This window comes from Lygodium microphyllum, chromosome 10, assembly GCF_053477565.2.
Source record: "Lygodium microphyllum isolate KBCC chromosome 10, Lygodium_microphyllum_v1.1.10, whole genome shotgun sequence".
NCBI lineage: Eukaryota > Viridiplantae > Streptophyta > Polypodiopsida > Schizaeales > Lygodiaceae > Lygodium > Lygodium microphyllum.
The window spans coordinates 137,932,575-137,944,448 of NC_141144.1; positions in this window are offsets into that span (position 1 = coordinate 137,932,575).

Sequence of the window (11,874 nt, forward strand, 5' to 3'; positions counted from 1 at the left end):
AACAGATCCTTCCCAAGAAAACAGTGGCACATTCCTTAACAGTGGATACTGTAAGCTGACTTCCAAAAGATGCAAAGCCATTATCAATGGGTGAATACTTCCTGCCTGAACTGGGAATGACTTCTGAAATCACTTCTGACAGTGAGATAGAAGCATGGATGTACTGCTCTCCCTGTTACATGGCCAGAGCAGAGACAGAGGCAGAAGAGGAAACACAGAATCTGTTCTTCTGTTACAGAGCTCCTACAGAGACAGAAACAGAAGCAGAGACAGAAGCAGAGATAGAAGCAGAAGCAGAAGTAGAAGCAGAAGCAGAGACAGAGACAGAAGAGGATGGATATGATATGGACGAAGAAGATTATGAAAGTGAAACGGAAGAGTCTATCCCACCTGAAGAGGATACATTTGAGGAAGAAGTTCCAGAAGCATCAGAAGCAGATGAGCTCATGCTATGGGACAGAATGGTGATGGTACCATTTGGTCTTGTAAATGGATCTTCTCATATGCAAAACCTTTATAAAAGATGGATTAAGAAGAACAAGCCGTCTTTCAAGAGTGGCTCCTGCCGTCCTAACCCATCCTTGCCAAAGAAAGATGATGATGATGCACCGTGCCAACAAGTACCAGTCCCACAAACCCAACAGGCATCAGAGGGTCCCTGTTATGTGACGTTCCTGGATATATCATCAGAAGATGAGTCTTCAAGCCAAGAGGTAATTACTCTTGAAACCAAACCCGAAATGGCTCTAATCCCATTTCAACATCTTAAGGAGCAACCTAAGTCTCCACCAAAAGAAGAAGTGGGTTCTAGTGGGACATCAGACGAGGACACCACTCCCTTGAAGGAGTCGGATCTCTACCCAGAAGCAGTCCGTGGGACCTTCATCCGTGAAGTAGAAGGTGAAAGGCAGTTAACCTTTATGGATGCAGAAGGCACTGAACACCACTTGAAGGTGGGTAGCAGCCTCCCAGAAGAGGAGTTGTCAACCTTGTACAACTTGTTGAAAGAAAATTTGGGCGTGTTTGCATGGTCTTACAAAGACCTAAAGGGGATTGATCCCACAATATGTCAACATCATATTGACTTGGAGCCTGATGCCAAGCCATTACGGCAACGACAGAGGCGAATGAACCCGAATTATTCCACATTGGTGAAAGCAGAGCTGCTGAAGCTTCTAGAAGCCGAGTTCATTTATCCAGTGGCAAATAGTGAATGGGTTTCACCCATCGTGGTTGTACCCAAGAAGAATGGCAAATTGCGAATATGTGTGGATTTCCGAAAGCTTAATTCCAAGACGAAGAAGGATCATTTTCCTATCCCTTTCACAGACCAACTGTTGGACACAGTGGCAGGACATGAGCTTTATTCTCTTCTGGATGGATTCAGCGGATACAATCAAGTCCAAATTGCAGAAGAAGACCAATCCAAAACAACCTTCACCACAGAATGGGGGACCTACGCTTACCGAGTGATGCCATTTGGGCTCTGCAATGCCCCTGCTACTTTCCAACGAGTCATGATGGCCGCATTTCAAAATCATCTACACGACTTTATTGAGGTATATTTGGATGACTTTTGTGTCTATAGTTTGATCCATGAACACTGGGAACACCTGGAACAATGCTTTGACCGATGCCGGGAGTATGGGATTTCCCTCAACCCCGACAAATGCATCTTTGGGGTCTCTTCTGGAGTTCTGTTAAGCCACATTGTCTCTGCACAAGGGATATCAACAGACCCTGCAAAGATTGAAAAGATCGCAACTCTGGCAGCACCCACCAACCTCAAACAGTTGAGGGGATTCCTAGGCCATGTGGGTTACTACAGAAGGTTTATAGCCCATTTTGCGACAAAGGCAACCTCCTTGCACAAGCTTCTGAGGAAAGATGCAGAGTTTACTTGGACGGAAGAATGTGACAAAGCCTTCCACACTCTGAAGCAGTGTTTGATAGAAGCACCCATTCTGCAACCTCCTGATTGGACGAAAGAGTTCCATGTACATACGGATGCATCTATTGAAGGGTTAGGTGCTGTCCTCTACCAAAAGGGCTCCTCGAAGTTGGATCAACCGATCTATTACGCAAGCCGAAAAGTCACTGATAGGGAACGAAACTATACAATGACAGAGCTAGAGTGCTTGGCAATGGTGTTTACCCTAGAGAAGTTTCGCCATTACCTCCTATCTACCCACTTTAAATTTTATGTGGATCATGAGGCCCTGTCCTTCCTGATGAACAAAGTAGATGTGAAAGGACGAATGATGAGATGGCTCCTTCTATTCCAGGAGTTCGACTTTGAGGTGATTACTAAGCCTGGTCGTTCCCATGTTCTGGCTGATCATCTGTCGCGTATCCCACAAACTGCAAATGAGGAGCAGGATGATCCAGACCTCCCTGATGCTTTCCTGTTCTTGGTAGAAACTGTAACTCCCTGGTATGCAGACATTGCCAATCTGCTAGCAACCCAATAGTATCCTCCTGGTATTTCTAGTCGGGAAAGGAAGAAGCTCATACTAGAATCAGCCCCCTACACCCTGCTAGGCGGTGCACTGTACAAGAAAGGCAAAGATGAAGTGCTCAGAAGATGTGTTGCAGGAGAAGAGATTGGGATTGTTCTGAAGGCTTGCCACGACGAGCCATGTGGAGGTCACTTTGCAGGAGAAGCTACAGCCAGGAAGGCTCTGCTAGCAGGATATTGGTGGCCTACCATTCATAAGGATGCCTATGATTACTGTAAAAGATGTGATGCTTGTCAAAGAATGGGGAAACCCACGAAGACAAGTGCCATGCCACTGCAACCTATCCTTCCATTGAAGCCGTTTGAGAAGTGGGGCATTGACTTCGTAGGTCCGATCGATCCTCCCACCAGAAGGAAACAGAACCGATACATCCTTGTATGTACGGATTATGTCACAAAGTGGTGTGAAGCTAAAGCCCTAAAGCGGGACGATGGTAACAGCGTGGCCCTGTTCATGTACGAGAATATCATCACCCATTTTGGTAGTCCCTTAGAGCTGGTAAGTGATAGAGGCACTCATTTCCTCAACAAAGTCATGGAAGAGTTGATAGAGTTGTATAAGATCCGCCATCGCAAGTCCACTCCTTATTACCCTAGAGCCAACGGCCAAGTCAAAGTCACCAATCGCATCCTCTGCTCGATTCTGACACGAACAATTGCCGCACATCGTCGTGATTGGGACGATCGACTTACAGAGGCCCTCTGGGCATACCGAACCTCCCATAAAGCCGCAACAGGACATACACCCTTCCAGCTGGTGTATGGTACAGAAGTTGTTTTTCCTGTTGAATTGGAACTACCCTCCTTGAGAGTGGCTATCAAAGAGCGTTTGGGGGATGATGATTCACTGCAACGCCGTCTCCTGCATTTGGAATGTTTGGATGAAATTCGTAGGATGGCTCTACAATGCATGGAAGCCACGCAAGCTCGACGCAAGGCTTACCATGACAGCTTCATCAAGCACAAGGAGTTCAAAGAAGGTGATTTGGTCCTAGCCTATGATTCACGATTTGGCCAGTTTCCTGGCAAGCTCCAACAGCGGTGGATGGGCCCCTATAAGGTACTTGCGGTCAACCCTAATGGTTCTGTCCAAGTGCAGACCGTTGATGCCTTTGATGATCCCTTTCTGATCAATGGATATCGCTTGAAGAAGTACTTCCCTCCTTGGGGATCTTGACAATTACGGACACTTGATCATTTCCCTCGTTGGTGCGGCACGGTACTTCTTATGATGCTACTTCTGATAGCCGTTCTTCAATCATTCCTGATGAAGTGGGTGCAACCCTCTGTCCCCTCAAACCCCCCTTCCAGCCTTGATCTCTTATCCTCTATTTTCCACCAGCGACAGTGGCGAGGTTGGTCTTGACACATGGTTTTTCTACCATTCCCTTGCTCACTTTGCATTAAAAAAAAAGAAAAAAAAAACATATCGGTCATGGGAGAAAAGGACTTAGGTCCCTATCATGCCGACCTATTCTTCGAGAAAAGGTGGAAATACCCTCGGGAATAGGGGAAAATAAGAAAAAGAAAAAAAACAAAAAAGAAAACAAATCTGTTATGAGAGAAAAGGAAGCAATTCCCTGTCATAGCGGGCCTCGTTCCAAGAAAAGGTGGTAAACACCCTTGGGCGGGAAGCTGCCTGTAGAAAAGGTGGTAACACCCAGCAGTCCAGAAAGGGATTCATTAATTGATATTCCCAGGATCCAATTCCGAAGCTGCCTCCCTTGGTACGCTGCGTCCTGGGTCTCTCTGCAAAGTGTCTAACTGTCCTCTAGCAGATGACATGTCCTATTCAACACAACGTTCGATTTGATGGCTACCTCCCTGGGTACGCCTCTTCAACAACAACTGATGACGCGATCTTCATCGACAAACAATAGAGTGACGTGAGCTTTCATCCTAACCGGATGGGGAAGTGAGTATGGTTGCCCTCTGTATCTATCAACAACGAGTGAGACAGAGGGTGGGGCGAGAGACCAGTCTTTTCCCTTCAAATCAAATGAGAGGTGAGAAGTGTGAATGAAGTGTTGCACGCACGGGATGGGCCTCTCAAAGCACAAAGCACAATTTGTTTCTGTGCACTGCACCATAAGGCTCCCTGGCCTTCCTTCTCGCACCGTATGCCGGCACAGGGCGGGATGCACTGTTGCACCATCAAATGCGCACAAGGCATACAACCTTTGCACAAGTGACTGTGAGGATTATATCAATGGGTTTCAGGAAAAGGCTGCCCTCCTGTATCTATCAACAGAGAGTGAGACAGAGGGTGGGTTGAGTGTGACTGGAGTTTCTTCAATCACTTACCGAGAGGTGCGTTTGAGGGACGTTACGACACTTGGAGTCAGGTATGTTCCACTTTCCCTGTGCACCCACGGGACGGGTCTTTACCGTCAACACCAGACACGTCACCCTATTCTGTACACTGCACTGTAAGGCTCCCCTTGCCTTCCTTCTTGCACCTATGCCAGACGGGTTGGACGCACTAATGCACCATCAACTGTGCACCCTGGCATACTCCTTCTGCACCATTCCCCCCTTGTCGATTCCTCAACCGGGTATGAGATATGGGTTTCAATCCTTTTTCCTCAAGTGATATTAGTCAATGGGCGAGTGACTCTTCTTTCATTCCAATTGAGTGATTGTGAGTTGAGTGTAGTATCCCTCATCATCGACGAATTTCCTGCAATTTCTTCAATCAGCTACCTCCCTAGGTGCTGCCGCGTGGTCCCTTCCATGATGGATGTGTGCCAAGAAGATGCCTTGGTACCTCCAGACGCCGACAACAACACTGGACGTGCCATCGACACTCACCCTTACTTTGATCCTCAACAAAATGGGCCAAGTTTTTCTAACCCTACACTTTGGGTTCTTCGTGACGTTCATGTTTTAAGTGTGGGGACGTTAGTGGATGGTCTATGGCGTGGTCCTAGGTCCCTGTTGCTCGGTTAACCCTATCCATTAAGGTCTTAAGTGTGGGGACGCGTCCCTGCGCGTCTATATTGTATATCACCTGCATATGCCTCAACCTATTCATGCATGAATGCCTTGCCTTGTTTTTACCTTCATGGGATCCCTTTCCACCCATCCGGTTATGTTCCACCCACCCTTGGGGCTGTTCCCCTGCAGTTTTCCTTCATTCCTTGATTTTGAGGTCCTGCTATGTGAATGCACCCTACGTTCACCAAAGTCCCCATCCAACTTTATAGCCCTGTTCCTTCCTTTGAACTGATCATTTTTCCTTTTTACCTACCTTTGTTCCGGTGCACGGTTTTCCAGTTATTAATTTTTGAAGCATTTTGCACCATTTAGCCGGTTTTCCATGTGAACGCGCCTTTCTTGCTTCGAAACCATGATCTGACGTCATAGCCCGGCCAATCACTTTTTCCCTGATATTTTTCCTTCTTACTGCGCATAATTCTGATCCACGGTTTGTCCGTTATTCATTTTTCGGGTTTTTTACGACCTTTTTCGTGTGTATTTTTGATGTTTTTCCATGTGAACCTGCCCTATTTGCATCGGAATTCCAATTTGATTTGACAGCCGTGTCCCCTATGCCTTCCTCCACCTTTTTCCTTTTTCCTCCACCCTTTTTCGACTTCCGGATTTTTACTTATTAATTTTTAAATGAGTTTTCGGGCGTATTTCTGGAGTTTTTCGCATATGAACCCCTCCTATTTCCACCGAAACTGCGGTTTCACGTGATACCCCTGTGCCACTCCTTTTTGCGGACATTTTTCCTTCTTACTGCATGTCATTCCGGTGAACGCTTCGTCCGCTATTAATTTCCGATTCCATTTTCGGGTTTGTTTTTTGGGTTTTTCCCATGTGAACGCATCTTCTCTCCGTCGGAATTATGTTTTGAGGTGATAGGATTGTCGGGCACATCTTTCTGCACAGTTTTCCTTTTTTCTACACCTCATTCCGTTGCACGGATTTTTTGATATTAATTTTTAATTACATTTTTTGGTTCGTTTTTTGTGTTTTTTGCACGTGACCGTCCTTTCCCCCCTCCCGGAACCCCCGTCCCGTATTTTCCTTGTTTTCCGCCTGCCGTCCTGCCCACTTTTTGTTTTTATGCTATTTCGTTTTGACGTCCGGATTGGGAGTTATTAATTTTTCTTTATTTTTACATGTATTCGCGCGCCCGTTTTGCGCGTGAACGCGCCCTTTTTTCGATTTTACGAGTCTCCACGTGCCCCGGCCGTGTCCGTATGACCCGCCCCGTCATCCCAGCGCCATTTCAATCCCGTCACGGCAAATTTTTTTACCCCGCCCCGCGCATGTGCACGGGACGGGGGTACGTACCCTTGTCCCTACCCAACCACCCTGCCCACCCCCTACCCTACCCTGCCCACCCCCTACCCTACCCTACCCTTGTCCCTACCCAACCACCCAGCCCGCCCATTGCCCCTGCCCACCCCTTCCCCCCAACTGCCCACCCCTTCCCCCCAACCGCCCGACCCCTTCCCTCCAACCCCCTCCCTCTCCCTCTTCTCCCTGCGTTCTGTTCCTACCCTCCTCCTCCATCTCCCTCCTCCATTCCCTCCCTCCCTTTCTTCCTCCTTTCCTCCTCCTCCCTCTCCAACCCGCTTCTCCTTCCTCCCCCCTCCTTCCCCTCCTTCCTCTCCCTCCAGCAAGCCGCTGTCCTCCCCCGGCCGCCTTGGTCCTGCAGATCGCCGCCCTCCACCCGTAGGTCGCCGCCCTCCACCCGCAGGCGCCGCCCCAGGAGCTGCCGCGCCGCGCCCGAACTCCCGCCTCCAGTCGCCGCCGTCGTGCTCCAGTCGCCGTCGACCTCCTCGCCGCCGCCTCCCTCTGTGCGCCACGACCTCCTCGTTGCCGCCTCTGGTTGCAGCGTGCCGCCGCCCTCCTCCCCTTCCTCCTCCTACTCTTCCACCACCTCCTTCCTCACTAACTCAGGTTAGTGGACTAACTAACCCTTGTAACTCACCTAACCTTAGTTAGTTGTTACTAACCCTAGTTAGTTGGTTACTAACCATAGTCAGGTTAGTTTACTAACCCTACCCTAACCCTAACCTAGCTGACTAACCTAGCTGACTAACCTAGTTAACTTAACCTAGCTGACTAACCTAGCTGACTAACCTACCTGACTAACCTAACCTGACTTGATTTAGTTAGACTACCATGATTTACCAACACTAACCAGACTTAACTGACTTATTTCTGCTTGACTTATTTGATTAACATGATTTATGTGATTTAATTTATTTTTAAATTAATTTTTCCATTAAAAAAAATTCAGAAAAAATTCTAAAAATTCATTTTGCTTTTTTCCAATTTTTGGGAGTTTTTCCGTTGGACATTACCTACCCTAAAATTTCTAAAAATTCAATATTTCCTAATTTTACCCCTAAATTGCCAATAAATGTAGAAAATTCATTTAAAAATAGTCAAAAATTCTAAAAAAATTCTAAAAAATTCTAAAAAATTCCCCTCACCTCCCTTGATCATTTTTCCTCTATTCAACCATAAATAATCACAACTTAAAAAAAACATAAATTAAAAATAAAAATAAAAATAAAAATAAAAATAAAAAACCAACAAAACCCAAATTAACCCATCCGCTAAGGTGTTGTCTTTGTTGTTTCATCAGTGATATTTACTTTTCCTTTACTGGATTCACTTCTTTTGGGAGACTCTTCCGTGCGCATTCCTGCATTGCATACACACCCCTTCCAGGTATTTATTTTATGTGCTTTATTTATTTTCATTTCTCCCTTAATCACAAATTAATTGTTAAAATGAACCCTTTAACTCACCCACAGTTTCCACGCGCATTCGCGCTATACACGCATACTTTTTAATTAAAATAAACCCGCCGTTCACTTAGCACGCGCTACGTGCGCTAAAGAGGCACTTTAATTTTTTATTAAAAAGAACCAGCCGTCACATGAGCACGCGTTGGCAAAAAAGCGCTCCACATCACCTTAATTTGTAATCAATGAATTGCATTTAGAGACCCAGTCGGGAATCGAAGTCCGGGAATCGAATAACTGTACCGGTTTCACCTAATAATTGGTAATTTAATTTCTAATAAGGAACCGCCGTTTTCTTGCTAAGGTTTATCACCTAATAAAAAATTACCTATTTTTAATAATTTATTAAAATCAACCCTTCATTAAATTAATCCCCCCTCACTGCACTTACTTCCCCTTTTTAATGAACCGTTTCGTGGGATGGGTATGCGCAGTCATTAGAGTTATTTTCCATGGTCCAGTCTTGGTTTATCACAGATATAGTCTTGATATGTGTCGGATGTGATCTTATTTTGGTTTACTGTCTTAGTTACGGTTACGGGTACGGTATGCAGTTTTTTTTTTCTTTTATTGCCTGATACGGGGTTTTGGGTGTTTGTCTGATGCATCGCATGAAGCTTTCGGTCACATTTGTCTCAAGGTCATGTCTAATTTTTTTTCTAGGATGTGCTTTGCTTGGGGTTAGTTGGTCGTGTCCCGTTTTATTGGTTATTCTCTTATCCTTAGTTTTTGTCTGTTGCTTTGCAGGCATTCTCCTTGATTGTCTGTGTTTGTGGTGTGTGTGTAACCATCTGAATGGCGCCTTCTCATGCTCCTCCCCCTATCTAGTACGTCCCATTAGTTAGTAGGGATTACTCTTCCCTACTTACTTTTGAGCCTCTCACGAAGGCGGGACTTGCTGCTTTTGTGGCCACTCCTTTTCCATTGCTTCCAGAGGATCCGTCGTTATGTGATGAGTTCCTGGCCTCTTACAGCAAGAAGACAAGACTAGTCCAAGGAATTTCTATGACTTTGACATCTCGAGGCTTAGGGAAGGCTCTGTCTTTACCCTTCAAAGGTGAACCTTTTGTGACCACTCGTCAGCTCTTCTCTAATGAAGAGATTCTCAAGCTGTTGCAGAAGCAGACAAGGGAAATCCTCGATGTTAAGAAGGTGATAAACTCTTCGGGAGTTTCCTTTTCTATGATTACTGATCCTGTATGGAAGATGATCTGTCAGTTCCTTCAGGACAGGTTTATGCCTGCCAAAACGCCATCCCATTATTTGTCCAAAGAGCTTTTCACAGCTTCCAGGATGGTGCTGAAAGGAGTTGCTATTGATTGGAGCACTTATCTCCTCACTAAAATGGATCAGCATTTTGTTAAAGTCACCAGAGGTAATGTTACCAATGTTACATATGGATCATATTTGTCCGCCTTCTTGACCTATTCAGGTTTACAGAAGACTGTGCCTCCACCTCCTCCATCAGATCCAGTACCTCCTCCTCCACCTTCAGAAGAGTCCGAACCCATTAACGTAGAAGATGATGATTCTCCACCTCCCCTGGTCATACAGCACAAACGCTTGAAGAGGGTAGCGGATAAAGCCCCTTCTGTACTTCCCTCAGTGCCTATCCCTACTACTTCTGGTAGTGCACTCCCTGGGTATCTCACTTGCAATAACCTGTTCAGAGCACATCGAGAAGGATCCTTGGAGATCTCAGTTCCTTCCCTGAACAGTCTCGTCTCAGGAGATGCCATTTCTTTCCTCTGCAAGGATATTCAAAGTTCCATTGAGTTGTCAGTGACAGCCTGTGTTCAACAGCTGTACGCATCTTTCTATGAAGAGCTCATGCAGTCCGAAGACCAGTTGCATAAGGCAACATCTGAGTTAGCTTCTGCTAAGGATACCCTAGCAGATTTATTTAAGCAAATGGAACAGCAAACCCAACTGGTTGCCACCCAAAGCGATGAGATTTCTTCTTTGAAGACCCAGTTACTCGAGGCTCAATCCCAGGTTACAAGCCTTTCAGCAGAGAAGGAGAGGATGTCCAGAGAAGCGAAGGAATTCCAAGCTATCTTAGATGACAAGCTTTCAGCTTTACAGACTGCTAATGACACATTGGCCAACCAAGCCTCCCAAATCCAGCAGTTGCAAGATCAGCTTGCAAAGTCCCGCTCTGTTCCTCCAAGCCCTCCTGTTTCATTAATTCCTTCTCTTTCACAGCAAGACTTGGCTGCTCTTCAGAGACAGGCTACTTTGTGCCCTCTATTCCAAGATAAAGTGGAAAGATTGCAGTCCAGAATGGACTTGTTATGGTCTACCTTTGAACAGTTTCAGGAATATGTCTTACTAGACCATTCTTTCTTTGTCCACTACCACTTACAGAAGTTGGTCTTCTACATGAAGCTTTCCACGATGGATTTACCTTTTCCAGAGGATGGTTGGAGTGGGGCTTGGTCTGCTGAGTTGTTGACAGAGGTAGTCAGAATGGTCTTTGAAGATTCTGTCACGCCAGATACCATGTTGATGTCATACATGTATCTCCGAGGAGATTTGTTAATTCCAGATGAGGTAGATATGGCATGGTATGTGGGGGATGTGGTCTTACAGGCTGTTTTATATGTCAATCATTTGGAGTTGCGCATAGTTGACATGTTTCAGAGTTATTCCTCCAAAGAAGCTGATTGTCAGGATAATTCGTGGCATCCCATGATTGATTCGGTGGTCCTAAATCAAAGACAAAACACAGCTTCTACCTTTTCCCAGAGTACTAATCAACTGAGGATGGATCTCTTAGCCTATCTTTCCAAACATAATCCATTTGATGCTACCTTCTTTGATGCCTATCATAGACGATCTCTTCTGGGACCTTCTGTTCCTACCCTCCTCTATTACCAACAAATGGCTCACTGCTATGCTATATATCTTTCCCTTTGTCAGTCTAATTCCACAATAATTTTACCCCTTCTTTTCCAACCTTCATCTTTCCCTCAAATTCCTATTTTCACTTATTGTTCCTTTATTGAGGATAGGGTATTTTCCCCTTCTCCACCCTGTCTTTCTCCCTCCATTAATGTACCCTCCACATTTCCTATTTATCAGTTAACACCGTTCCTTAGTGATTCCTTACAAATTTCTGCCACTCCTTCTTTAACCTTTTCTTCCTTTTATGATTTTTCCTATCCTTCCCTTCATCCACTTTCCCTTATTCCACTACCCTCTCCTAACACTTCCATATCTCAACCACCTCAGTTGATTAGTGACTGTGACGGGTTTGATACTCAGATTTCCAGAAGAAGGGGATGGAGTTCGGATGATTGCCGGACCGCAGATTAATTGGCCCGTAATTCCAGGAGAATGGACAGCTTCTAGTCAAGATTAATTGGCCCGTAATTCACAGTCTGCCGATCCCTCAGTGAGATTAACTGCTCACTTTGCTTGGTACCTGGCGTATATGCATAGGCACTCTCATAATGATTCAAAGCCTATTCCAAAGTTGTGCATGAATGTCAATGTTAGCATTGATTCCCAGCAGCTGGAGATACTGTATTTTCATGCCCTCTGTTTGCCTAGCAGATACCTGGTCCTGTTGGAAAGGAT